General features: G+C 41.7%; 1 pseudogene; it reads right to left on the reverse strand.

Annotated features, from left to right (window-relative positions):
- Positions 1 to 65: 65 nt before the first annotated feature.
- LOC130858515 (calreticulin-like) lies at positions 66 to 25,191 on the reverse strand (annotated as a pseudogene).
- Between the last annotated feature and the right edge of the window lie 2,361 nt (positions 25,192 to 27,552).

Here is a 27,552-nt window from a genome sequence, read left to right on the forward strand (position 1 = left end):
AAGGAGATGGGATAGAAATATATATTCAATGTCCAAAGAGAGCAAGTAATTTTGCTTCCCAGATTTTGCCAAATTCATGAGCATTCTTCCTGCTAAGCGACACCATTTGCCTCCGAGTGGTAACCGCTTTTTACCCAGTTACAGTTCATCCTTCTGGTCAACACGGACTTCTACATTTTTACCCAGAAATGCTCTTCCATCATCATCTTCCTTCAGCTGCCTGTCATTTCCTGGTTCCTCAGCAGACTCCTCTTCACCTTCCTCTTCTTCAATTCCCCAGATGTCATCTTCCCTTTCCTCCTCCTTTTCCTTTTTCTTCCTGGCCTCTTCTTCCTGTTTTCTTTTTTCCATTTCCTCATACAGTTCTCTCCATTGCTTCTCTACATCCTGTTTAGAGTGTGGAATTTCAAAATAATTTACAGATGGTATAAACAAAGTTAACTCACTTTAGAATGTCTGGCATCTTCCCACACTGAAAGATTTCTGGTATGGTGTTTATTTACATACAAATTTTCAGTATGTGTGAGGTGGTGTGTGTGTGTGTAATCTGTTCATAAATAAAATTGGTTCAGATTCAGCAAACACTTACTGAATGCCTACAGCATTGCTAAGCATGGTGTGAGACAACCTACACACATTATTTCTATTCCTTACAGCAATGTATGAGGTGTTACTAGTCCCACTTTCTAGATGAGAAATATGAGGTTCAAACTGATTAAATGACTTGCCCAAGCTATATAGTTAGTGAGTGGTAGAACTAGAATTAGAAACCAGGTTTTCTGGTTCTGAGTCTGGCCCTCTTTCTGCTATATCACAGTAAAACAATCTTTATGGAACTCTCTGAATTTGCTTTTCAACTATAGCCAGTACAAACTTGCAGTCAGAAATGGGACTTCTGTGTTCTCTAATGTGTTCATCCAGGTCCTAGAATTTGATCCTTAGAGCCATCTTCAGAAATTTTACTACTCAGAGGGGCCTTAAAGAAAGAACACAGTCCAAACTCCTCTGGGGCTTTAATCCTCACCTACAGAATCTGGGCCAAGTGATCTTTTACCCAGACCTGGGGGACAAAGCTAGATTGAGAACCTGCATGACCAGTAGGCTGGGGCCTTTGACAATCCTACTGGGAGAAAATGGCTTGACATCTTGTTGTGTTTTCCACGTTATTAGGGCAGAAAATCTCTAAGTCAGGCCTTAATTTTCTTATGCCTGGAAAGCACGGGCTGTAGTTAATGTCTCTATTTCTTCACTTCCCTCTTGCTGCTCTACTCACTGATCTGTTTCCACCCTCCACTCTTTACCAAAACAGTTCTTGCCAAAGGTAATCAGCGATCACCAGCTCGACCAACTCCTCAAGCCCACCTGGACCTGTAACAACCTGTCGAACCATTTCTTTTTCATTAGACCTCAAGTGACTCATGTCTTCACTTTCCTGCTTTCTTTGTTTTTATGTGATTACTTTCTTGCAAACATCCTCAGCTCCTTTGCCCTTCCCTCCGTTAGTTGGGCAAATCTTCAAATCTGGTTAAATCCAACTTGCCATGCCTGCACCTAAGCAGAGAAAATAGCTAGAGAAAATAATAAAAACAGACTGATTGTTCTCATTTTAAACTCATTAAAACTAAACTCAAAAATCAACTATAGTCCAATATAAAATAAAAATTAAAAAAAACATGCCAAGACATTTGACAATTAAAAACAACAATAACTAAACTCAAGTGAGCCCTTAATGCTAACTGGTGAGCCTACCATATTTCTGTGGTTGAGTCACTCTCCTTTTCCTTTTCCCCTGGAGCCATGTTGGGCTAGCAAGACCTTCTCAGAGCTGCACCGCACTTGGCTATAATTCCTATCCAATCCTCCTTTTCCTCTTTCCTTTCACAGGTGCCTATTCCTGAACTCTCTACCCTTCATCTTTCCCAGGCATTATCCCCAATAAATCGCCTAAATTTCTAACACCATCTTGGTGTCTACTACCCAGAGAACCCAACTACATATACTCCCACCACCAAATCTACCCACCTGCCTGTATTTATTCTTTTTTTTTTTGTATTTATTCTTATAGTCCTTCTTTATTCCTATGATTATGGATAAAATATCCATATTTCTAAGGAAAGCCGACCCATCTTCTTGGGCACTAGACCTCATTCTCTCTCATATTCTCAGAAACAGTGCTCTAGAAATTCTCCTCTTCCTCTCCTATATTGTTTTTTCTGTTTATTGTATCATTCCCATTAACATACAGGCAGGCAGGAAGACTACCATATATAAAAAAAAATCTTGACAAACATTTCCCTTTACCTACCACGCTATTCTCTGTACCCTTTTTACAGCAAAACTCCTCAAAAGACTAGCTTATACTTGCTGTCTCTATTTGTTCTCCTTCCATTCTTTCTTGGACCCCCTTTTTTCCCCTATTCCTCTCCATTGAAACTGCTCTTGTCAGGATTACCAATGAATTCCATGTTACTAAATTCAGTGATCCATTCTCAGTCCTCATCTTTCTTGATCATTGAACACAATTGATCACTCCTTTCCCCCTTAAAACACTTTCTTCACTTAGCCTACAGGGTACTATCCTGGTTCTCTTCTTACCTCACTGACTACTCTTTCTGCTTCTTTGCTGGTTCCACTTTCTCTCCCTGATCTCTAAACATGGAGATGCCCCAAAGCTCATCCTTGAAACTTCTTTCTATATAAACCCACTTCTTAGGGGATTTCAGCCAGCATCATGGGGCTTTAAGTGTTACCTGTATGATGATGACTCCCAAATTTATCTCTCTTATTCAGACTATACCCAGTTGCCTCACTGACATTTGGATTTCTAATAATCATATTTGACTTAACAAATTTAACAATTATGTTATATCTATTCCCCACTCCTACCCCAAATACGTTCCTCCCTTTTTCTTCATTATCTCAATAACTCCATCCTTCTTGTCACTGGAGCCGTCCCTCTTTACTCCCGCTCATATTTTGTATCTAATCCATGACTACTGTGAGTTTTGCATTCAAAATGAATCTAGAATCTGAGCATTTCTCTACCTTTACCACTACCAGTTGCTTCTGCCTTTGTTCCCCTACAGTCTTTTTTTATTCCTACAGCCTTTTGCAACACAGCAGCCAGAGTAACATCTTAATCTATGAGCCAGTTCCTATCACTCCTTTGCTAAAAATGGCTCCAATTGCTCCCCATTTTACTCAGGGAAATGGCCCCAACTACTCTCATTCTTTCTCACTCAGCTCTAGTCACACTGTCCTTCTTACTCTTTCTTGGACAAGCAAGTTATGCTTCTACTTCAGGGACTTTGCATTTGCTGTTCTCTCCACCGCAAGGCTTTTCTTCCTGAACATCTGCGTGGTTTGCTCCTTACTTCCTCCAAGTGTCTTAAATGTTGCTTACTCAACAAAGCTTCTCCCGACCAAAGAGCAAAACCCCCATGATGACAGCCCTCTCTATTGCTTTATTGTTCTCTGTAATTTATCTCACTATCTCATGCATATATATCTACTTCTTTATGTGTTTCTTGTTGGTCTCCCCTGACTGAATGAATGTAAGCCCCATGAGGGCAGAAACTTCTCTCTTTTATTTCACTGGCATATCCCCAACAACTACAACAGTGCTTTGAACAGGCACTCAACAAGTGTTTGCCAAGTGAATATATAGGTTAATAATAATAAGTACCATGTATTGAACACTTACTATCTGCCAGGAACTTGTAAAATAATTGTTATCATCATTCCCAAGTCATAGATGAGGAGGCCAAAGACCAGAGAGGTTAAATAACTTGCCCAAGCTTTGTACAGCTAGTGAGTAATGGAGCCTGGATTTGAATCTAAGCAATTTAGCTCTAAAACTCATTCATGCTCTTGGGACTTCCCTTGTGGGGCAGTGGTTAAGAATCCACCTGCCAATGTAGGGGACACGGGTTTGATCCCTGGTCCAGGAAGATGCCACATGCTGTGGAGCAACAAAGTCTGTGTGCCACAACTACTGAACCTGCGCTCTAGAGCCTTCGAGCCACAACTACTGAGGCTGCGTGCTGCAACCACTGAAGCCTGTGAGCCTAGAGCCGATGTTTTGCAACAAGAGAAGCCAGTGCGCTGAGAAGCCTATGAACCGCAACCAAGAAGAGTAGTGCCCACCCGCCACAACTAGAGAAAGCCTGTGCAGCAACGAAGATCCAACACAGCTAAAATATTAAAAAAAATTTTTTAATAAAAAATAAGATAAAACTCATCCTCTTAACCAATATGTGATGTTTCCTCAATAAAACAATATTAGATGATAACCTCAAAGTAAAACAAAACCAGACTAAGAAGTGTAAAAAGTCTAATTTTTATTTTTTTCCATGATTACTGCATCAATGCTTCTTTGAAAATATTAAGTATCAAAGTTCTCTCAAAAAAAATTTTTAATGCCTGTGCTTTGCTGGTGCTCTAACCATGAGCCTCGTCTGACTTTTGGGTAATCAAGCATTGGCCACAAACCAGCTTAAATGACCCTTCCTACAGAACCAGGAGGTCTGGATGAAGGGCTGCACCATTAAGAAGCCATTGTCCCTAGCATCACTCCACCCATAAAATAGTTCTAGGAGAGCAGGGAAGCTGGTAAACAGCACTACACCTTGCTTCCTTCTCCAAGTCATCCATCAGAAATGAGTTCAGTGGCTCCCTTCTAGATCAGTACACTGTGAGCAGGGAGTGTGACACAGAGGGAGTGCGTTCTAACTAAACACATTAAAGGCTGCGGGTGAGCCTGCACGGTTTATATATATTCTCTGACTCTCGATTCCTACAACTGAAAAATGGGAATAACAATACCTGTCTTACTGGTATTTTTAAGGGTTAAGTGGGAAGACTTTTAGAAAGTGTTCATAGAGTCAAGTACAAGGTTGTAGATTTCCAATGAACACAAGTTCTTTACCCTGCCTCTCAGGGCCATGTAACTAGCAAATGAGACAATGACTGTGAGACTGATTTTTTCAAATGCAGAGAACAGTGTATGACTGAGGAGTCAGACATCTGGAAATCCAAGTGAGGGAATATCTTACTTTTCTTATTCCCCAGGTCTTATTTCCAACCTCTTCTGCAAACTCCTCATCATTTGTAAGAAGAAAATTGTCAAAGATGCTGCCTGATTTCACCTGTTGAAATGAAAACAATGGGATTATTAGAACTAGGTCGAACAGCTTTAAAAAAGCACCTGGAAGCTTTGCTAAACTGCAAATTCACAAGCCACAGGTCCAGAGGTTTTGATCAATAATTGAGGTGGGGTGAGGGAATACAAAGAGGATTAAGAATACAGTGGGTCCAGGATGCTGTACCACCTTGGCTGATCAGCTTTATTTATTTTTAAAATTTTATTTGCTTATTTATTTCTTCATTTATTTATTTATTTATTGGCTGCGTTGGGTCTTCGTTGTTGTGCGCGGGCTTTCTCTGGTTGTGGTGAGCAGGGGCGACTCTTAGTTGCAGTGTGCGGGCTGCTCATTGTGGTGGCTTCTCTTGTTGCAGAGCACGGGCTCTAGGTGAGCAGCCTTCAGTAGTTGTGGCACATGGGCTCAATAGTTGTGGCTTGCAGGCTCTAGCGCGTAGGCTCAGTAGTTGCCACGTGCAGGCTTAGTAGCTCTACGGGGGATCTTCCCAGACCAGGGGACAAACCCATGTCCCCTGCATTGGCAGGCAGATTCTTAACCACTGCGCCACCAGGGAAGCCCTGATTGGCTCTAGAAAGAAATTACTTCACTGTTTCCCAAGGTTCTGTGCCTCCCAAGCCTCTGACAACTCTATTAGAGGGTCGTGAAGAAATTTTCATCATTCTCTCAGGCTCCAAATGGCTGCCCCGTGGCTCTTGCCCCAGCTCAGATTGACAGCATCTACCTCTGCTGCCACTTATAGATGCTCTTTTTAAGGTTCTCTCCTCAATATAATCAGAAGAACTAAAGGAATACAGGGAAAAGAAAAGATTTGAGAATAAGTGTGAGCACAATTTAGATTCTCTACCATACTGTCTGTTTTATTAAAATAACATTTAATATTTACAATTAAAGAAAAAGATGAGTCAAGTTAATGGTATATAATAATGTTTATTAATGATAAAGGAACAGAATAGAAAGAACAGCAGTCATGGAGTCAGACAGACCAGCTCAACCAGATACTAGCTGTGTGACTTTGGGGAAGTTACTCAACTCCTCTGAGCCTATTCCCTCATAAGCGAAGTATTAAAAATAACTCCCTTGAAGTGTTGTCATGAGCATTAGAAATAGTATATATAAAGCACAGTGTCTAGCAGATAATAGTCATTTGATAAATGGTAATAGTTATTATCATAACTTTTCAGTATCTGGATATGTTTCAAAAGAAACAAAAGGAGGGTCAGTCTGGATCTTTTTACTTTAGCACTGTATGTTAAATAAATCAGCAAGTTAATTGTGTGAGAGCAGTTGTGTGACCATGAGAAAGTTTGCAGCATGAGTTATCATGTGTCCTTCCTCTAGGGTATGAAAAAAGTTTTGTTTTGTTTTACTTTTTCAAATAAGAAAGACTTTTATTTGGCTTACATCATCCGCCCAACCCTGCCTTCAGCAGAAAAATAAATGGCAAAATAACCACTTTGAATAGAGATTGTTAATTTCCTCTGAGCCATTTTAAAAATTGGTTTTAATAATTCCTTATGCAACTTTAAGATTTTTTTCTTTGCGACTTTTTTTTTTTTTTTTTTTCTTTTTTGAATCGGGTTTTTTTTTTTGTTTTTGTTTTTGTTCTCCTTTTTGAGTGCTCCTATTTTGGCTCTTCCATTTTTCCTACTCTCACAAGAAATGTTTCCAATCTCCCCTATTCTCTTCAGTGCCCCCTTACCCCCACCCCCCTTACACTAAACTCCTGGCTCTGCCCCCAACTGAGAATCAGGACATGAGGGCCAGTCCTGCTTCCTGAAACTCACTAGTGGGGGGACCTTTGTTTACTCATATCTTCTCTGTGCCTCCAGGTTTTTATCTGGAAAATGGAAGAAAATATAATTTCCCTGCTTTCTTCATACAGTCCTCAGGAGAAAAGAATATGTGAGAAAGAGCTTTGTGAGACAGTAAAGCCTAAAAAGTTAATTCACTGAAAGTTACCTGGTTTCCTGTGATGTCCCACTTGAATCATAAGATGGAAAGAGTATAGGTTTGGGCACTTACTAGCTGTGGGATATTGACAAGTCAAGTCACCTCTCTAAGCCCTCCACTTCCTGGTCAGTAAAATGGAGATGGTAAGTCCTACCCTCCGGTTCCATGGGGCTGTGACACAGACCATATGACCTAAGGCACGACAGCATGCTTTGCATTATGGCTGCTAGGCTGTATTCACTGCACTTTGCATCGCTACTCCTTCAAGGATTATAAGCAGTCTCAAAGCTAAGAGAAAGAATTTTCTTTGTTCACTGCCATCTCCTCCTGGCCTCTGTCCCAATGAAAAATGCAATATCTTCTGCCTAAGAGGGAAAAAAAAGGAGAGGAGAGGGGAGAAGGGGAGAGGAGAGGAGAGGAAAGAAGAAAAGAAAAAGAAAAGAAAAGAAAAGAAAAGAAAAGAAAAGGGATTGTGTATGGAAGTGTAAGAACAGAGAACTGGATGGGTCAGGGACTAGGCAGGAAGGTTAAGCAGCTTACTAAGCTAGGACCTAATGCAGAGGATGATGGATTCGCAGAGCATCTGGAGTTGGGGCAGGGTAGGTTAGAGAATTCCCGTCCATCTCCACGCTGAGAGTCACTAGACTTTTCCAATGAGGTGCAGGGACCCTATGATAAACTGGATGTGCTGGGTTGTCTGAGTGGGTAGGGTGGAGTAGGGCTTAGGAGTGCGAGACCCAACTAGAACTTAAAAGGAAAGGATGGCTGCAAGGGTGATATCAGCATTGTGCAGAACTGTGTCACAAGACACACAAAAAAAGATGAAGAGATAATGCTGGAGTTTCAGAAATGTAGTCTCTCAGGATTCGTCCCAGACCTGCTGGATTAGAATCTGCATTTTATTAAGATCTGAGTGATTTATACACATGTTAAAGTTTGAGAAACACTCCTTCAGCATGGTTTAAATTCTCAAGTAGAAAGATTTGCCCACCTGAGGAGGAAGATAGAACTCAAGAGCAATTAGTGCCAAATAATTTTTAAATTTTGTAGATGAACAAAATACTGTTTAAAGTGGGTGCCTTAATGTTTTTAGTGAAAAAAAAAACCATTGCATTTTAAGGAAACAATCAGATTAGGCATATTAATATGACCACATATTTTTGCAACATATAGAAAGTTCCTATTATTTATTTAAAAAGGACAACTGAAAAAAAAGAGAGATAACAATGGGAACTTGTACAAACTGTATCCACATTCTTCAGATAAGAAAGGAACAAAAGAAGGACATATGTCCCTCTCTTTTTTTCTTTCTTCTCTCCTGAACCCCTACTGTGCACGTGGTAATTTACACACATCATCTCCTTGCACTTGTATGCTGGCCTCACTGAGTCAGAAAAACAAAAAGTCAAAATAAATAAATAAACCAAGAAAGCTTGAAATAGGGGATGTCTGTTCAAGAGACCTTCAGCAGCCCTGAACTGTAGAAATCACTGGTCAGAGACAGAGATTTCCCTGGCCATAGAATATTCCAGGATACACCCAAGGACAAATGGTTGCAGTTTCTAGAGGCTCTATTGTATGGTGGGTGTAGTCAATAAAGCAAGGACTTTACAGGCTCACAGGCCTTTGAATCCTGTCTCTCCCATGCACTAGCTGTGTCCTCTTGGGCACATTGTATGGCATTTCTGATTCTCAGTTCTCTCAAATATGATATGGGGTAATAATAAGGGATATTAATGCTCACTTTCCCTTCCTCTGCAAGGGAATTCCAAGACTACATATTGATAGATTATAGTTTCCAAGAGGCCTCCTGGGCTAAAGCTTTCCCTCTGGGGCTGGCATTTGAGGTGCTCTCTTTCTCCTGAGTTGGGGAAGAATCCTCTCCACTTTCAACATCAGGTCTCACTGAAATAAAACAACTGTGAAAGGCTGAGTATCTGAACCCTCCTCTTCCTTCCAATCAGAGTCAGGAAAGGTAACTTGCAGAGAAGAAGGAGGCTAGGTCAGCATTTGTCATCATGGCTGGGAGAATCAGCGCCAACATCTATCTGGGGATTTTAATATTTCAAAGTTTTACCACATCTCTGATTCCCGTTTATTTTCAGAACTACCCCAAGATTCATGTAGGACCGGCCTAACAGTATTAAGCATTGGAACACTGAATCTAGCCTCAGAAAGGCCTGCATTCAAATTTCAGCTTTTCTGCTTACCAGACGTGTCTTCAGGCAAGTTAGCTAATGTTTCTGAATGTCAGTTTTCACATTTAGAAATAGGAGATTTCATAGTGAGAGTTAAATGGCATTTGCAAAGTCTCTGAAATAGTGCTTGATGTATGGTAGAGACAATAAATTTTAGCTATTAAAATTGTTAGGATGAATATAACTAGTCCCATTTTAAAGATGAACAGTTTGAGATTTAGAAAAATCAAGACTCACTCAAGTCTTGTAATTTCCAGCCTGGAGCTCTTCCTACTTTGTAGAAACTTTAGAGGGAGTGTTCTTCACTGGCTTTGAGCCCAGAGAGCTTTACCTGCCAAAGGTCCAGGCCGAGGACACTGATGTTATAATAGTGACAAATGATGGGGTCAGGTTTACATTCAGGGTTGTCTATTTCTGGATGAATCCACTCCCCCTGGTAATTGGGATTGTCAGTGATCCGAGGTTTCCATTGTCCCTAAGCAAAGAACCAAACAGTGAACATGGCATTAGTATTTTTCCATTCTTCTCATGCAATTGGAAAGACTAATCAATTAGGCATAAGGATTCAGAGCAGGATTCCTTGTGCTTCTTTTCCTTTCTTCAGGCTAATGCACAGGACTCTTCCAGGTTCCCCTTTCTATCCAGAGGGATCTGAACAAGGTGGCAGAGACCCATTCTGAGCCTGGTCCCAGCTCTCTGCATAAGTTTGTTCACAAAGTTAAGAAAATGTAGCGTCACAGGGAACACAATCTAGCGACTCTGGACTTGGGGCCATTCTCTTCCTGGTGTGCAGCACAGGAAACTATGGCCAAATAAAGCCATACATGTTTCAGTCACTTTTATCGCTGGACCATTTGATAGTTGATTCCTTTAGTTCCCTCTCACTTCTAACGTGAGGTCAGGATTTAGCCCTTAAAAAGAAATTCATCTATCCTCCCCCAATATGTTTGGCTCATTTATGTCCTACCCTTCCCCTTTCTGGACCACTTCTGAGACTTCTGGTTCCTGACCCCAGACCCAGTTCCTGTTCTGATCATGTTCCTTTGGCTGTTTCCCCCCACTCTGGCCAAACTCCTTGCCCAGAACTCCGTGAATCTCTGCCTCCCAGCATCAGCCTCGACCAGCCCACCCTCTCCCAGATAGGCACAGCCCTGGGAACGGGGCCCAGATGAGGCTATAATCTTATGGAGGGAGTGGACAAGGGGAGGAAGATGACCACAGGATTTCAGAGTTTCTGTTCTGTAAATTAAAATTTACATCTCTTCTGTCTTATTTCTCACACTGATTGGAAAGAGAGACCTCCTCACCTTATACTTCAGGTTTGGTATCAGGGGCCCTTCCCACTCCCCATCCATTGCCTCATTCCAGTCATCTGGCTTCTTGGCATCCGGGTCTGGGATGTGTTCAAAGTCTTCCCAGTCCTAAAAAAAATGTTCCTCCGTGAGGAGAGGTGGGTGGGCCAGAATGAAACTGGGGTCCAGAGTACAGTCGGGTTGGACCTGGTGCCCTAATCCTGCCACTTTCCTGTCCTTACCCCTGTGAAAGCCCAGCTCAGGACTCTGCAAACAAATCCAATACATACAGCAGAGAAGAAGCCTTTAAGAAACTCTGGTCCCTCCTCAAATTCTCTATCCTTCTGACCTTGACTACTTTAAGCTCAAATAAGATGGGAATTTCCCTTATTTTGGCCCTCTCCCTTCCCCAGTCACATGCCCCATTGTTAGAACAAGCTTTCTAGCCGGGTCCCTCTTCCTGAAGGCCTTTCTTAGCGACCTGCCTTGTACCGCAGCATGCTCCCAGATCTGTATCAGTCCTCCCTTGTACCCCAGATCCCTACTATTTCCTAAGACAGAGCTCCAAGTCACGGCCTATCCTAACTTTCATATTTCTTCTGCTTTGGAGCCTCCAAAGTTTTGCTCTATCTACCAGTTCACCTTCCTGCTGACCATTTCCCAGACTTACTAAAGGCTTTGATGCCAAGCCCACTGGACTCATAGTCATTCAGCAGCAAGAAGTTCCCTAGTTCCTGGGCTGTCTCAGTTGCTTTGTGGTTCCTGAGACATTAACAGTCAGCAACCTATCCTGGGGGCTATAGACTTAATAGAGCCCAGCCTATCTAAGTATTCCATCTTCTCTGGGTCCACTCAACAGGGAGCATAGAGCCCTGAAGCCTCTCCTCTCTCCCCTAGGCCTTGATCCAACCCTGGCCACATCAGGTGCATGGTCCACGGTAGGAGGGAGGTCTATGGTTAGTCTTGCTGTCCTGAGCCTGCCTGCTGGTTCTGGAAGTAACCTAGCCCCTAATTTTCCCAGGATGCTGAAGGTCTGGACACTGCTTGATCATCTGCCTTAATTCCCTGACTACACCTCCCTCCCCCTGGGTTTGGAGCCCATTGAATCTCCCTACACATGGCTGGGCCACTGCCCCCTTGTCTACAGGCCTCTCCTTAGGGAATGTATTCCAGTTACTGGGTGCCATGCTGCTCCTTGCTTAACCCTGAACATCTCCACTGAGTGAGGCTGAATCTGCTCTGACCTGAGAAGGAGCAGCCCAGCAGGTGAGGCCCTCCATGACCTGGCTCCAGCAAACCATTCCAACTCTTCCACCACTCTCCACCTTGAACTTTATGCTCCTAAAATACTAAACTGCCACTTTCAGTTCTTTACATAACCATGTTACTCTCCACTTAACTGATGTGCCTTCACTTCTGCCGTTCTCTGGGTCTGGAATATTTTCCCTCCAACTCAATTTCCCTTGCTCTAATGAATTTACTGTTTGAAATTGAGTACATGATTAACACATAAATGCCATGTCTTAAGGACTTATTATGTACCAGGCACAAAATTATATATATTAGCTTGTTTAATCTTCACAACGACCTTCACATATAGGTATTATAATAATCCCTGTTTGTGAAAGTTCACAGCAGTTATGTTCCTTGCCCAAAGTCTAACTGTTTATAGGCAGGGTTTCACAGTTAGCAAATGGTGGAGCTCAGATACAAACCCATAACTGTCGGACCCAAGAGTCTATGTTTCCAACCCCTAGGTTAACCCAATCACTGAAGTGTTGCCTCCACCATCCCAGAACACCACCTGGACCCCAACTCAGCCTGAGTTAGGAGCCTGTTTGGGGTTCGCACAGGATTTGACTTCTCTAAGCCTCACAACTAATTACACAATGTGACTTTCATCTACGTACTGCCTGCGTGCCTCATTAGATTCTGAATCCCAGGAGGATCCTCAGTCCCTGGATTGTTCTATTCATAGCTGTATCCAGTGCAGCTTTCCAGTGAATGATAATGAATCAGTGAGTGTACTCCACATATTTCCCATATCAATAACTTTGGAATCAAAGAGACCCAGGTTCAAATTTTGGTTCTAACATGTGTGTGCTTGGGGAAGTCACTTCGTTTTTTTAGCATCACTTTCCTTATCCTCGTAGAGGCTGCTAGCAGGATCAATAGCTCCTCAACAAATGTGAGGTGCTTCCCTCTTCCCTCCATGCCTCTCTGGATACCAATATCTGGCTGGACACCTCCTTGAGGGAGAGATGACCCCAGTTTCTGCTCCATTGTTCCTAGCGTCCCTTGCCCACCCCCATAGGTAAGATCCCCTCCTGCTTCCCAGTAAAACACCCTCTGACCTCAGGTTTCTTATCTTCAGGATCCTCTATTTGCAGGCGTTCATCCCATTTCCTTGGTTTCCGGGCATAAGAGTCTTTTATCTTCCTGGCAGGCAAGAAGTCCCAGTCATCTTCCAGATCCCCAGCTGCTACTTGCTGGTTGTCGATTCTGACCTCCTAAGCAGCATTGGGGCGAATAATCAGAGTGTACAAGTGAATGTCTTTATTGATCTAGAAAAGGAGTGAGGAATATTTCAGTCCCCTGTTGGACCTCAAGCAACAAATGCAACATCTAAAACAGACCCTCAGTTCCTGAATGCCATCTCCCACACAGTCACAAACACATTTTACCACATCCCTCATCCCATTTCTCTGGTTAACCCAAAAGAGACTCTGGGTCTCACTTTCCTAAGTACACACTCCTCTGGTCTCACCTAGTTCCCATCCTTCCCTTTATCACAGCTCTGGTCATTCTTTGATCTTGTCTGTTTTTCTGTTTGTCCCACTAGACTCTGAGCTTCTCAACAGGAGGGATCATGTCTGATTCATCTGTTGTATCTGCAGGTTCCAGCACAAGGCCTGCCCTGCGCCGGATCCCAGAGAGCCCCTATATGTACAGCCCGTGTACAGTCCTGCTAGAGAAGGACTTTGCCCCAAACACAACTTCTCCAATGACCCAGGACCTAGGGACTTCTCTAGACTCAGTGTCTGCCTCTCCCCTGTGCTCTGGTTGTGCCAAACTTCTTGCAGTGCCACTCCTTCTCAAGTCTCCTTGACTTTTCTCATTACCTCTTCTAGTAGCTCAGTCCTCCCTAAAATTGTCACCTTCCTTTACAAGGCCAATTCATTGCTCATCATTCAAAGCTGGGCACAGGTGAAGCATTTCCTAAGGCACCAGGTTGGGTAGGGGGTCTCCTCTGTGCTCTCACAGACCCCAATTATACTAGGTAGTCATTCTCCTTTGCTTGACTCTTACCTTCACTGGATTCTGGGTTCTGTGAGGTCAAAGGCCATGCCTGGCTCCCTCTATCCCCAGCCCAAAGCCCAGCACAGAGTTAGCATTCAGTGATTTCTTGTTGAGTTGCTGATGAAATCCAGCTATTTCCTCCAGCCAACCTAGGTCTCTCTAACCCTGATGTTACAAAGGTAAACTCACCACCCATTTCTAAGTCCAGCACTCCCCACCTCCCCCGTCTCTTCCAGTATCTAACAGTGGGGAACTGGGCCATGCCAAGCATTGTTCCAAGAGATAACCTTATATGACTTCCTAGGCTTTCAGATCAATTGCTTCTATGTAAAAACCTGTAATTTATAGCATTTCTCTGGGTCTATTTTCTAATCTGCAAGATGGAGATGATAGTACTTAATTTCTAGGGGTGTTGTAAGGACTAAATGAGATAACACATGCAAAATTGTTATCCTTCCCGCTAGACTGAAGACCAGCCCACACACTCACCCTGCACTTGATGATCTTGTTGTTCTCATGGTATTTCCCTTGATAATGAAGGATGACTTTTACTTTGTTGTTGCCAAAGCCGCAGATGTCAGGGCCTGGAAATTAAACCCCAGTGCATGAATTTACACCACTTTTAGGCAGTTTGCCTGTTCTGTGGCCAAGACAGACATAGCCTGTGTAATCATCAGGGTCCCAGTAGGAAACAGCACACACAAATTTAGGATTACTTGAGGAGAATTTAATAAAGGGACTATTTAAAATGATGGGGGACATATAAGGAACAATGCTATGCTCCAGGCTAGCAAAAGTAGGGCTATTCCCATCCCTAGGCTTGAAGGGGCAAGGAGAAGGGGTGGTTACCAGAGCCCAGAAAAAAGGAGTTCAGTAGAGAGGGCAGCCGGGAAAGAAGCTGTGACTTTCAGTCAAGGGACACAGCTCTCCTCCCTCCCTGTGATCTTCTGCCGGGGCTCCCATTGACGAAACCCAACTGGAAGCCACTCCTGTGCCAGGCACTTAATACCATGTCATTTAATTCTCACAAGTAGCTATTACTATCCCTATTTTTAGCTGGGAAAATTGTAGCCCAGTAAAGTTAAGCAACTTGCACAAGGTCAAACAGCTAATAAGTAGCATTGCTGGTATTTAAATCCAAGCCTAACTAGAAAAAGACCCTGGGGCTCATCCTGCTTTGGGAAAACTTTAGAGGAAACTGTTGATCGGTGGTTCTGAGCCCAGAGAATTTAACCTGACAGAGATCCAAGAATAGGTTTTAGCCTAGTTTTTCAACCTAATTTCCCATGTTATTGCTTTCTGACTATCCTAAACATGTGCCTGCGTGCACCACACACACACACACACACACACACACACACACACACACACAGTGTGCTCTAACCACACTGGTCTCATTGTTTTCTACTTGCATTTGAATTTCATGCCTCTGAGCTTTGGTACCCGCAGTTTCCTATGCCCGAATTACATTTCCTCTATCTCCACTTCTGCTTATTAAAATCTAACTCAGTCTTCAAAGAATAATTAATACCTTCTCCAAAAAGCCCCCCGCTAGATTGAGTCATGCTATCTTTTGTGATCTCATAGCACCTCAGCAATACCTTTTTTTTTTTGATGTTGTTACTCTTTTTTTTATTTGTTGGCTTGCTTTTGTTGTTAATGCTCTTTAGTTTTCTTTACTAAGTTTGATTTTTAAGTCATCAGAATCTATTTCATATGCCTGAGAGCAGGATTGAATGTAATAACATTCAGGTTGTCTTTTAAGCAATACCTTTTTAAAAGTACGTCTTTCATTCTGCCTTTTAAAAAATGATTCATATGCCTGTGTCCCCACCAAGCAGAAGGCAATAGGGTACAGTAGAAAAAGCCTAGACTTTACAGCCAGGCAGACTGGGTTCAAAATCTGACTTCCCACTTACTCACCTTGGGCAAATCTCTTGCCTTTGTTTTCTCATCTGTAAAATGGAGATGATAATAGCCCAAACTTGTTGGGTTGTTTGAGCATCAAATAAATAATATTCATTTGAAAAGAAAAAAAATCACATTAAAAAAACCTATTTCCAATTTCCTACTACAACCACCACGTACATGTACAGATATACGCTCCTGGTGAGAAGGGTGGATTCTGAAAAATATAGAGATGGGCAGACACACATTTTAGACCCCCAGAATGCTATATTGATCTACATAAGAAAGGGGTTGAAAAATAAGAAAGGGGATGAAAAATAAGAAAGAGATTGAAAGGTAAGAAAGAAAGAGAATTGAGGGAGAAGGGATGTGGATAGGAAAAGGAAGAAGCAGCTGAAGAGGAGGATTTTGGCGAGGGCAAGAGAGAGATTTGAAGCTCCTTGGGAAAAGAAAAAATATCTAGAGAGAATTTTAAGGAAATGTTAACGTATGATATGTAGTTTAACCCTTTCCTCTGAATTTGTGCAAAAACATTCAATAAAATCCACACTCTTCATCAGTGATTTGGGAGTTGTATTTGTTGCTGTTGTTTCTTGATTTTTTTAATATCAACTACATTGAAACTAGGCTAAAGATAGGAGCTGAGTAAGAGCTGGACTGCCCCAAGGAGGCCCAGTATACTGAGGTTACAGATGAAACACTGGATGCACTACAGATGTTGGATAAAGGTGATTTCCCTGACCTTCTGTGCTTTTCTCTCTGAGGGCAGGAACCTCCTCCAGAGCACAAAGCCTTACTGTAGTAGATACATTTGAGAGTATCTACAGAGTTTCTGATCCCTTTCTCCTTAGAAGTGGAGAATGTCTCTCTGTACTGTAGCTTTGTTAATACCATGTGACTCTCTACCTCTTTGGTCTATTTATATTAATATTTAGGTTTAGAGTTGGTTTTCTCAGGTCTTTGACGAGCCTTACCACAGAGGAGGGTGGAGCTATCACATTAGAAATTTCCTGTTCCAAAGAATATGAAAAAGAATGCGTGTGTGTGTGTGTGTACAAAACTGAACACATATATATATATATATACACATATATATTTATAACTGAATCATTTTGCTGTACAACAGAAATTAACACCAAGTTGTAAATCAACTATACTTCAATACAATAAATTTTTTAAAAAAGAAATTTCCTGTTCCAAGTCCATCTGAGACTTTTCCACAACTACAGTGGCTCTCATTAAGACCTCATGGGGCTGCCAGCAACTGCTATCAGAGAGCTTACCAAACATGATGTAATACTCAGATTCCGAATGCATATCCTCCTGGTTCAGGGTGTCAGGAAAGAGTTTCACATACCCGCCACCACAATCGATGCCCTGCTCGTGTTTTACTGAAAACTGAACCACCAAGGTCTCATTCTCATTGCTGAATGGCTTAAACCTGGTAGAGAGGGCATAAAACTTGGCATCTTCACTGGTCTGGAGACCTGAGAGCAGAGAACACGGAATCTTTAGACTTAAATACCCTACGAGCAGCCAGAGAAATCTAGCATTTGGTCTTACCAATCTCTGGTACTTTCTTACACACCTGCTGCGTGCCAGGTAATGTCCTTGATGCTTTACACACATTATCATATTCAAGCCTCAGAGCAACCCTGCAAAATTGGTACTATCTTCACTTTTACAAATTAGGAGTCTGAGTCATGGGGAGGTGAAGTGACCTGCCTAGGGCCACACAGCTAGTAAGGAACTAAACTGGGATTTTTAAGACAAGTTAGACTGATTCTTTCTTTCCCTTATACCATACTGCCTCTGATTTTCAAGAGATACTTAAATACTGTTCTGAAGCTTTAAAACCAAGGCTCTGTTCCTACTGAGACTCCGGGGTGGCCAGAATCAGGCTCTGCCTTGCACAACTGCTGTGGTAGGAAGAGGCCCAGCACAACCTCTTAGAATAAGTAATAATTGTTGCTAATATTTATTGAACACTTCCTCTTTACCAGGCAGTATGTTTCATTCATGTGTATTCTTAATCCTCTTAAAAACCCTATGAGGTGGGCCCTACAAACATCTCCACTTTATCATGAAGTCATTAAGGCTATCTCACTTGTCCAGAATCACACAACCAGTCTATCTAATTCCAGAGCCCCCAACCCATGACTTTATCTCCTCCTCCAGAGAATATTGGAGCTGTAAGGGGTCTTAGAACATTTCTAGTCTAACTACGTTACATTATAGATGAGAAAATCAAGTCCCAAAAAGGGAAAGTTACTTATCTAAGATCATATAGTCACAAATGACAGACACATAAGCCAAGTGTCCAGACTTCCAGGCTAGTAGTCTTTTCATTATTCCAAGCTGCTGCCCAGCTTTCCAGTTATGGCTCTGTCACTTTAACTTTCTGAGCTGCAGCTTCCTCATCAGCAAAATGTGGATAAGTAATCACAGAGAGTTCCCATGAAAGTCAAATGAGTAAGAGATGTGAGAAGCACTTTGTAAATTGTCAACATAAAATGCTAGGGTCTATCATTATTCATGCTTGTTAAGAGTACTTCCTTTATGATCCTACAGCTGTTTGTACTTCCTTGGGTCACATTATATTGCAATTAAGTGTATTTCAGTCTCTGAATAATTTTTAAGCTCCCGAAGAGCAGGGGCATCTTTAATATAAAGATCTAAGGGGAATTCCCTGGCAGTCCAGTGGTTAGGACCCCTCGCCTTCACTGCTGAGGGCCTGAGTGTGATTGCTGGTTGGGAAACTAAGATCCCACAAGCCATGTGGCAAGGCCAAAAAACAAGACAAAACAAAACAAAACAAATCTAGGACAAGGAGGCCTGGCACATAGAGGAAATGCTCAAATGCTCAATAAATATGTGTTAAATTGCACAGAAGGATCACAGGTCCTGTTTCAGATGTCTCATGAGCATTTATTGCACACCAGGCTCTGTGCTAAGCACCTTCATGTCTAATATTGCATGAGGAGCTGTCTATATTTTAAAGAGTATGTTTATTTCCCCAAAGACCTCAAGGGAGGCTATAGCAGCCAGAGAAGACTTCATGGAGGAAGGAGTGGGCACAAAGGAAAGAGCACTGAACCCGTAGGCAGAAGACCAAGCCTTGAATCTCCGCTCTACCAAACCTAGCTGCATAGCCCTGTGATTCCCCCCTTCTCGGAGCCTCATTCGTACCCAGAACCCTTTTAGACACCCAGGGTGCACCTAACGAACCTGAGTAGGATGAGGTATGGGGAACGACAACCAAGAAATCAAACTGAGAGGAGATGGGTGGCTGTGCAGACTGCCGTGGGAAGAGTCTCTCAGACAGTCTCTAGTTCTCTCTCCTCTGGAAACAATTTTCTAGAGTGGATTTAAATGAGACTTTAAATGTTCAAGCCAATTTGTAATTCCCTCCTTTAATAAACATGAAAATGAGATTCATAAGAGTAGCCAGGAGAAAGAAGATGGGAAATCACTCCAGAGGACAATCAATAGATTCTATTTATAGGACAAAAAGCTTTCTCAGACAAAAAGCCATTGCCTAGAGCTCCTCCTTCCCTCATAATATTATTTGGCTCTTGTAGCAGTGCTGTCTGACGAACACGGCAGATAATGATTATCTCCATCTGCTATCACGGCTAAGAGAAATGAAAAGACTTGCCCAAATTATGCAGCCAGCAAGTCACAGCCCTAGGTCTGTCTGCTCAATTCTCCATTACAGCAAGCATCTCTAGGGGAGAGCAGTATTGGGGGGTTATACAGTGCCTTCTCCTGTTTCAAGTGCAGAGTGTCAAATTTAAAAATCCTAGGCGTGGGGAACGCAGTCCAGTCCAGGGGTAATGAACAGTCCTGGAGTCAGACCTAAAATCAGGTCTCAGCCCCACCTCTTGTCAGCTGTGAATATAGCCTTGGGCAAATTGTTCAGCCATTCTGAGGCCCCCTGAAAAATTGGGAACATAGTAGGAACCATCTCATGAAGTTATTAGGAAGATTTTTGGGGATCATGTAACTAAGGACTTTTAGTTTTAAATACCTGTTACTCAATACATACGTTATTATTTTTGTGGAGACTTCACTCTTCTCCACCTACTACTTTTTTTCTAAAAAAGGGATGTGAATTGGTAATCACAAATAAAAACAGTTGTATAAAAGTCAGAACTTTCCCCAGTAAATTAATATATTCCTGAATTATAGTAATTACCTTTATCCTTTTCTTTGTCTCCATAAAATTTTCCTGCAGGGAGCTGAAATTTACCATAATCCAGCCTATGTTTAGATTCAACCCATCGTTTTTTCCATCCAGCTATAGGATTAAAGAAGAAACAAAGAAACATATAGAAATGGTTTGTGTTTTTTTAAAGACAATGAAATACAGCCAAAGCTGATCAAGGCTTATGGGAACAGTAAAAGGATATCAAAAGATAACTCCAAACTACTGTATAGCACAGGGAACTATACTCAGTATTTTCTAATAACCTATAAGGGAAAAGAATTTGAAAAAAAAAAAATATATATATATATGTATGTAGGTACAACTGAATCTTTGTGCTGTATACCTGAAACTAACACAACGTTGTAAATCAACTATACTTCAATAAAATAAAATACACTCCAGTTTTCCCCCTCACTCTCTGATGCCTGAACCCCATCATTCATGCACTACCATGTGGTTAGTGCTCCATTAATGCTCTAACCCACCCTCCCCTAGGAAAGTTAAATCCTGAAAATTACTACAGGAGTGTTTGGTTGAAAGGCAGGAGACACTCCTATAAAAGTCGGTGGAAAATATGATTGGGAGACTGAGCTCTTATACATATGTCTGTTTAGTAAAATAAAATAATAAAATTAGCTTACCAAGTAAAGAGATTAACAATAGCATTTTATACTTGTTGAATTAGTAATGATGATATTGAACAATCAATTTCCATTTACTCTTTTTTATTGCTTAAACTTTTTAGACTCTCCTTTGCAGTTTCAAGGAGATGCTGATAAATTTGTTTTGCTTTGGCATAGATGGCATATAGACAAAGAGGCATTCTTCTTGGACCTGGCACTGCATCCAAACATTCAGTGCCTTTCTGATTTTATGCCTCAGAGTTGCTGACTCCCGCTTCCTGGACCCGCCACGGTCTCAGAGTCATGGGGCAATTTGGCAGCTTGAGATGGAAGAGGCCTTGAGGGTAGCCTTTTTTCCTCTCCTCCCTGCAGCTCAATTGCTCTTTCTCAAATCCGACTACCTGATACCTAAGGTTATTGCCTTAGCTCTGCCCATGAAATCCCCATATCAACATACATCTAACAATACCACCCTGAGCCGGCTCTGCTGGCTCCTATTACTCAAGTCTAACAACCAACTACCTCCCTTCCTGAGGCTCAGGGGCTCACTATCTCTTGTCTTCCTCTGCCGCTCCCAAGATCTCAGTGTTAGACAGGCCAGAACATCTCAGTGACCACCTCACACATCACTCCTGAAGGAGGGACCCCAGGAGGTTCTTTCTGCCTCAGGTTGCAGTGGCTTGAATGAAATGGATCCTGCTTCCCTGAAAATGGTTGACCCAATGAAGGATAAGAATTGATGTCAAAGTCAAAAGATTTGTCATTAGGTATTAGACCCTTATGTGGCTCCCTAAAAATTTCCCCTCATTTACTCCCATGAACAATGCTATAAGATAGATATTATTTGTTCCATTTTTTTGCATCTAGTAATTGGTGCACCTGAGATTGAACCCAAATCTGTTTGATTTCAAATACTGCCTCTTCTCTGGAAGGAAAGGGAGATGTAGGGAAAAGTGCTATGAAGAGAAAAAGCTTGTGTAATCATAATGATAGCTACTGTTTAGCAACAACATCAGGCATTGTGAAGAGGACCTTACATGCATTATCTCGTTGTAGTCAAATAATAGCTCTGGGACAAATGTCCTATTTTTCCCCCATTCAAAAGATGAGGAGAGTGAAACTTAGAAATTTGTCCAAGAATAAAGTTTGTGTGAGGCGAACATGATAACCACTACACTACGGAAACAGGGCGTAGAATAAAGTTTGCAAGTTAAATGAGTAAGCAGGCTTGGACCCAGGCCTTTGCAACATTGAAATTTGTACTTTTAATCCCTGTACTATATGATTTCCCATGAAGTCATGTGTGTGAAAAGTCCTTTATAACCTACATTGATTCAATTGTAAGAATCAATCATAGCACTTTACAGTTTGTAATTAATAAAGTTATTTGTGTATAGTTTGAGTAATGTCTGTCTCCCCCACCAGACTAAGAAATTTCATAACTATTTTAGTAACTCTTGTGTCCCAGTATCTAGCACAGAGTAAATCACCAAAAACGTTTGCTGAATGACTAAATGTATGCATGCTCACTGTCTTTTGCCTATGCCATAAGATTCTCAGCCTTACAAATGGATTGACTCATTTATTAATCCACTTGGCAAATGTTACTTGAGCCTGGCATGATGCATGTTGGAACAGTTTACAGCTTTGACCTTGAACTTTATGATAAGAGAGGTTAGAAAAAACTCAGAACTTCTTATCACTATTTTTCTGGGTGAACAGTACTAATGCAAATCAAACTTGCCACAATTTAAGATGTCCTCAAATAAGGAGACTTTCTTGTTAGGAGAATAATGTCACATGATTAATAAAGTCCCATTTTAATGTTTTATACTTTTCCTCGTAACATCACAACATCTTAACATCATAAAAGGCTCAAGCCAGAATGACCCTTCGTGGTCATTTAACCTGACCTCCTTGTATTGTGTATAGAGAAAATGAAGCCAAGAGAAGGAAGCAACTTGCTCATGGACACAGCTGCCAGTTACAGAGCTGAGACTAGAGCCCAGTTCTTCTGCACTCTGGTCCTGGGCTCATTATTCCTTCATTCAATAAATATTTCTTGAGCATTCATTTTGTGCCAGGCACCAGGTGCACAGACTTAATCTGATAAGGTCCCTCTAGGGACCTATGAGCTTCAGGGAGCTCAGAGTCTGACAAGACAGACAAGTAAACAATTACAATACTGTGTGGTAAGGACAGTGATAGAGGGACACACAGGACAATGAAATTCAGAAAAGCACTGACTACTCCCTCCCCAGAGTCAGGGTAGATTTCAGAGAAGGCATGCCTGAAGAAGAATTGAAAAGGCAGAAAACGTAGGAGTCAGTGTTCCAAACAGAATGACTTGTATGTGCAAAAGCCCTGAGGCATGAAACAGCATGGTGTTTCAAGGGAAATGCAAGTAGTACTGTATGGTTTTGCAGGGCAGAGGGGCCAAATCAAGGAGAGCTCTTATTAATTGAGAGCAAGAGAGGAGTGTGTTTACCAAGGTTGGATGCTACCATCTTTTTGTCCTTGCTAAATCTTTCCTTTAAATTGCTCAAACATCTGTATGTCCCCAGAGATCCATCCAACAAAAAGTAATAGGTGTTTGGATGCTCTCACATCTAGCTGATAAATGCACATAATCAATCACAACCACATCTGTAGAGATGCAGAACCAAGGAGGCCAAATACCCATGATTCTTCTGTCAAATGAACTTATTTCCAAAATATACTTCCCAGGATGCCTGGCTTGTGGTGTAGTTCAAATCGAAAGACTGGGCTAGGGACTCATCTCTGTCACTAGCTTCAGCAGGATCTTTAGCCTCTCTGAGACCCAGTTTATTCATTTATAGAAAGGGTTTACTTAACTCATAGTTTCTGGGAGAATTAAACGAAATAGCATGCAGCACAGTGTCAGGCACATCATAGGTGCTCAATATGTACTACTTAAAGCTGAATCTGCATGTATGTGTATATGTATACAAAGACATATAATATCAAAGGTAAAGAGAGACATATTTTTAGCTTTGAAGGCAGAAGTTGTGCCTTCCCTAGCACCTAGTCCTGAGCCTGAAACTGAATAGGTCCTTTAGAAAATGCTTGCATGGGACTTCCCTGGTGGCATAGTGGTTAAGAATTCACCTTGCAAATGCAAGGGACACAGGTTCAAGCCCTGGTCTGGGAGGATCCCACGTGCCATGGAGCAAATAAGCCCATACACCACAACTGCCGAGCCCATGTGCTGCAACTACTGAAGCCCATGTGCCTAGAGCCCATGCTCCACAACGAGAGAAGCCAGCGCAATGAGAAGCTGGCGCACCACAACGAAGAGTAGCCCTCACTTGCTGCAACTAGAGAAAGCCCACGTGCAGCAATGAAGACCCAACACAGCCAATAAATAAATAAATAAATAAATGGGTTAATCTTAAAAGAAAGAAAATGCTTGCATAATTAGATAAAAATACATATTTGCTGCATTTATTCAACATCATCAGATTATATTTCGCAAAAGAGAATTTGCTAGATAAACTAAAGCTTATCTCTTCAGGTGCCAACATTTTGTCTACCATTTTCAATGGAAAAGTTTTGTAGACATTATAAAAGACCCTGACCCCTTATGTAGAGAATCCTAAACAAAATTTAATGTTTCTTGAAGACTCAAGTTCTGTACTAGGCTATAATGTACAGTAGAATTGTGAGTTTGTTTTGAAATTTTTCTGTCTCCATTGTTCCCCTGCAGCTGTGAGCACTCACTTCTCCCTGAGGCCAGTGTGTTTGCCTCTAGCAATCTACTCAGCTCTTGTGAAACCAGTGGACCTACATCCTGCTTACCTGCCTACCAACTTAGCTATTCACTTCCTTTCCTTACTTCCTGTCTGCCAGTATATCTGCATGTCAGCCACGTAGACCAAAGTCACTCAGATATTTGTCAACTAGTAAAAAGCCTTATGGGGTGGTGAATAGCACTGGATAAGAATCTTGGGTCAATCACTTTTCTGAATCTGTGTTCTCATATGTAAATAAAGATTATATTTAAACTCTTTAAGGGAAGGAACACTGTGCACATAATAGGTACTCAATAAAAGTTTGAGTTTGTTGAATGATAGTTTGTTTGTTGAATGATAGACTGGCATGAGGACCAAATTAATTAAGATAGTAGTAATAATTATTATTTATTAATATAATGATGATTAATAACTATAAAAAATTTTTTTGCTGTCATTGAATGGGTACTTGTAGTGGGTCCTCCGTTCATTTTGTAGGCTGCCATTTCTCATCAACTATACCATAGGAAGCAAATAGCCAAGTTTGCTAAGAAAGTAGACATTATGCAAGAGCCTGCATGTTTGAAGTATCAAAGAATTTAAGTCCTTCACTTAAACGTATTCCCTCAAAGAGCTCAGGGTCTAACTAAAGAGACAGGCAAGTAAAGCATCTGCTTTTCTTATTTTATTTTTCCTGAATTTTCAAGGTAAATAATTTATTGTAGAAGATGTAGAAAGCCCAGAAGAAGCAAATAAGCAGTAAAAATATCCATAATCTACCTCCCAAGATGGCCATTGTCAACATTTTGATATATTTCCCTCCAGCCTATTTTCTTTTCTGTAAGTTAACGATGTCTCCTGCTCTCGCCTCCACATCCGTGCTGCCTCTAGGAGATCCTTGCCATCAGTTTGTACTTGAGACCTGGAAAGGCAAGCTGGATCAGGCCTCTTGAGCTTGGGCATCTGTCCAGGGTGATTCTTCCTCGGGCCCAGCATGTCCAAGTATCCACGATCCACAGATGGTCCCAATAGCTTATCAGTCACAAGCCTGAGCAGCAGGCTGTTCCTCAGCCCCACAGGACTGTCCTCAGCAAGTCTGAGCCAGCTGGGCACAGAGGTCCTTTGTCTCAGAATGTCTCTCAGCCAAATTTTCATGGTCAAGTCTGAGAACTGACAGAATTAACATTCACACATGCACGCGCGTGCACACACGCACGCACACACACACACGCACGCACACACACACCCCTTGTGACTTCTGCATCATTCAGTCCCTCATCTGAATTCCAGTTTCTTTCTGTCTGATTTTATACTTTGACAATGGCCTTTGCTGTCACCATTAGCCCTCCCCTTACCCTGTTTGTCACCAATTCAATGATTCTCTAATTCAATCAACCACAATTCCTGCATATTTTAAGGTGCCCTTTTTTATGCGAACTCTGAGATTCTGAAAGCTCATGCTGTCCCTGAGGCCACTGCTATTATTACCTGCTGGCCACCTGACACTTGGCAGCTTGCAGCAGTGGCCAGTGCATTCTTTACGGAGATAAGAGACCTGGGTTTAACAAGCATCTCTGCCACTGACTCACTGTGTGACTTTGGGAAAACCATCTCTCCTCTCTAGGTCTCAGTTTCCCCATCTGTACAATGAGAGGGTTGAATTCTAAACACTCTCTAGTTGCCGAGCTGCTCTGTGGCCTGGAATAGTCTGGGAAAACAGCAGAAAGAGAGGAGCCTGAGTCAAGCTCTGCCACAAACCCATAAATGGCCCTGTCATGTCATATCCTATCTCTGGACCTCAGTTTTCCCATCTGTAAATGGGGAGAAGGAGGCCATTTGGGGCTAGATGAGCATTCAGGCCCTTTCAGTTCTGACATTCAAAGAATCTAAGCTTTACCTTCCTTGGGGTTGGTAGGCACTACTTAAAATGTGAGCTAGAAGGCCTTCAACGTACTAGACTTCAAGGAGGCAGTGGGGTGGGGAGCAGCAGTAATGCAAGAAAAATCAGTTTTGTTATGACACGGCCCTGGGTTAAAATCCTGACTTTGCCATTTAATAGCTGTGTGACCTCAGACAAATTATGCAGCATCTCTGAGCTTCAGTTATACTGTCTGTAGACTAGGAAAATAATTACTTTACAGAGTGGAGGTGAGAATTGGAGTATGTAAAGCGTCATACCTAGTGAGTAAAACTGTGCTTAATAAAGGTTACTTAAAGTATCAGATACAGTTTAGCTGTAAAAACTAGAGTTCAAAAGGAGGAAATTCAGTTCCAGAAAGAAATGGAAAGACAGGACAGTTCTCTTAATTTCAAACAGTTTTTAATTAAAAGAGTAACACAAGTTCATTGTAGAAAATAAAGTAAAAAGTCATCATTATGTAAATTCCATTATTTACCATTTACATTTTGATATAACTTCATCTATTCCTTTCCTCTATGCACAAATATATTTTACATGGTGACAATATATGCCTTATATGTAATTTTGTACCTTTTACAACTAAGCTTAGATCATAAATATTTCCCCATGACATTAAAAACTTTCCAAAGGTTATATTGGATGTATCACACTTCATGTCATTGCTCCCCTGCTGCTAGATATTTAGGTTTGTCTCTGAGTGTTTCCAATTATTAAAAATACACCCCATCTCCACTGACCTTCACATCCGTTCCAATTTAACTCTCTGCCCCTACATTCACACCTTGGACCTTATTGTGACCAGAAACTGCTCCACCTCTGAAATCTCAAACCCAAACTCCCCCTTGGATGAGTGTGGCTTCCTATCTTCCAATTCTCATGCTCTGTTACTTGAAGTACACCTGTTATTTGATCCCTTCCATTTTTTTCCCAGTCAACTGGCTCCTTCCTGTCTAATTCTCACAGTCCTTCTTTCTTCCCTCCCTCCTTCCTTCTTTCCACAAATGTTTATGAGCATTTCCTATGAGCCAAGCACTGCATCAAGAGCAGGAGTTGTAAAGTTGATAGAGATGTGGATCCATTACCTGCTTACTCCTCTTACCTCCCCTGCCCATTTGCCTTTCTGCAAAAACCCCACTGTGTCATCCAAACCTTCCACCTTCACTTTCACTTTGCATCCCAGATTACATACTTGAGCCCTACATGACTTCCTTTCTCAGCCAGAATTCTCCAAAACAC

Source organism: Hippopotamus amphibius, chromosome 1 (genome assembly GCF_030028045.1).
Source record: "Hippopotamus amphibius kiboko isolate mHipAmp2 chromosome 1, mHipAmp2.hap2, whole genome shotgun sequence".
NCBI classification, from domain to species: domain Eukaryota; kingdom Metazoa; phylum Chordata; class Mammalia; order Artiodactyla; family Hippopotamidae; genus Hippopotamus; species Hippopotamus amphibius.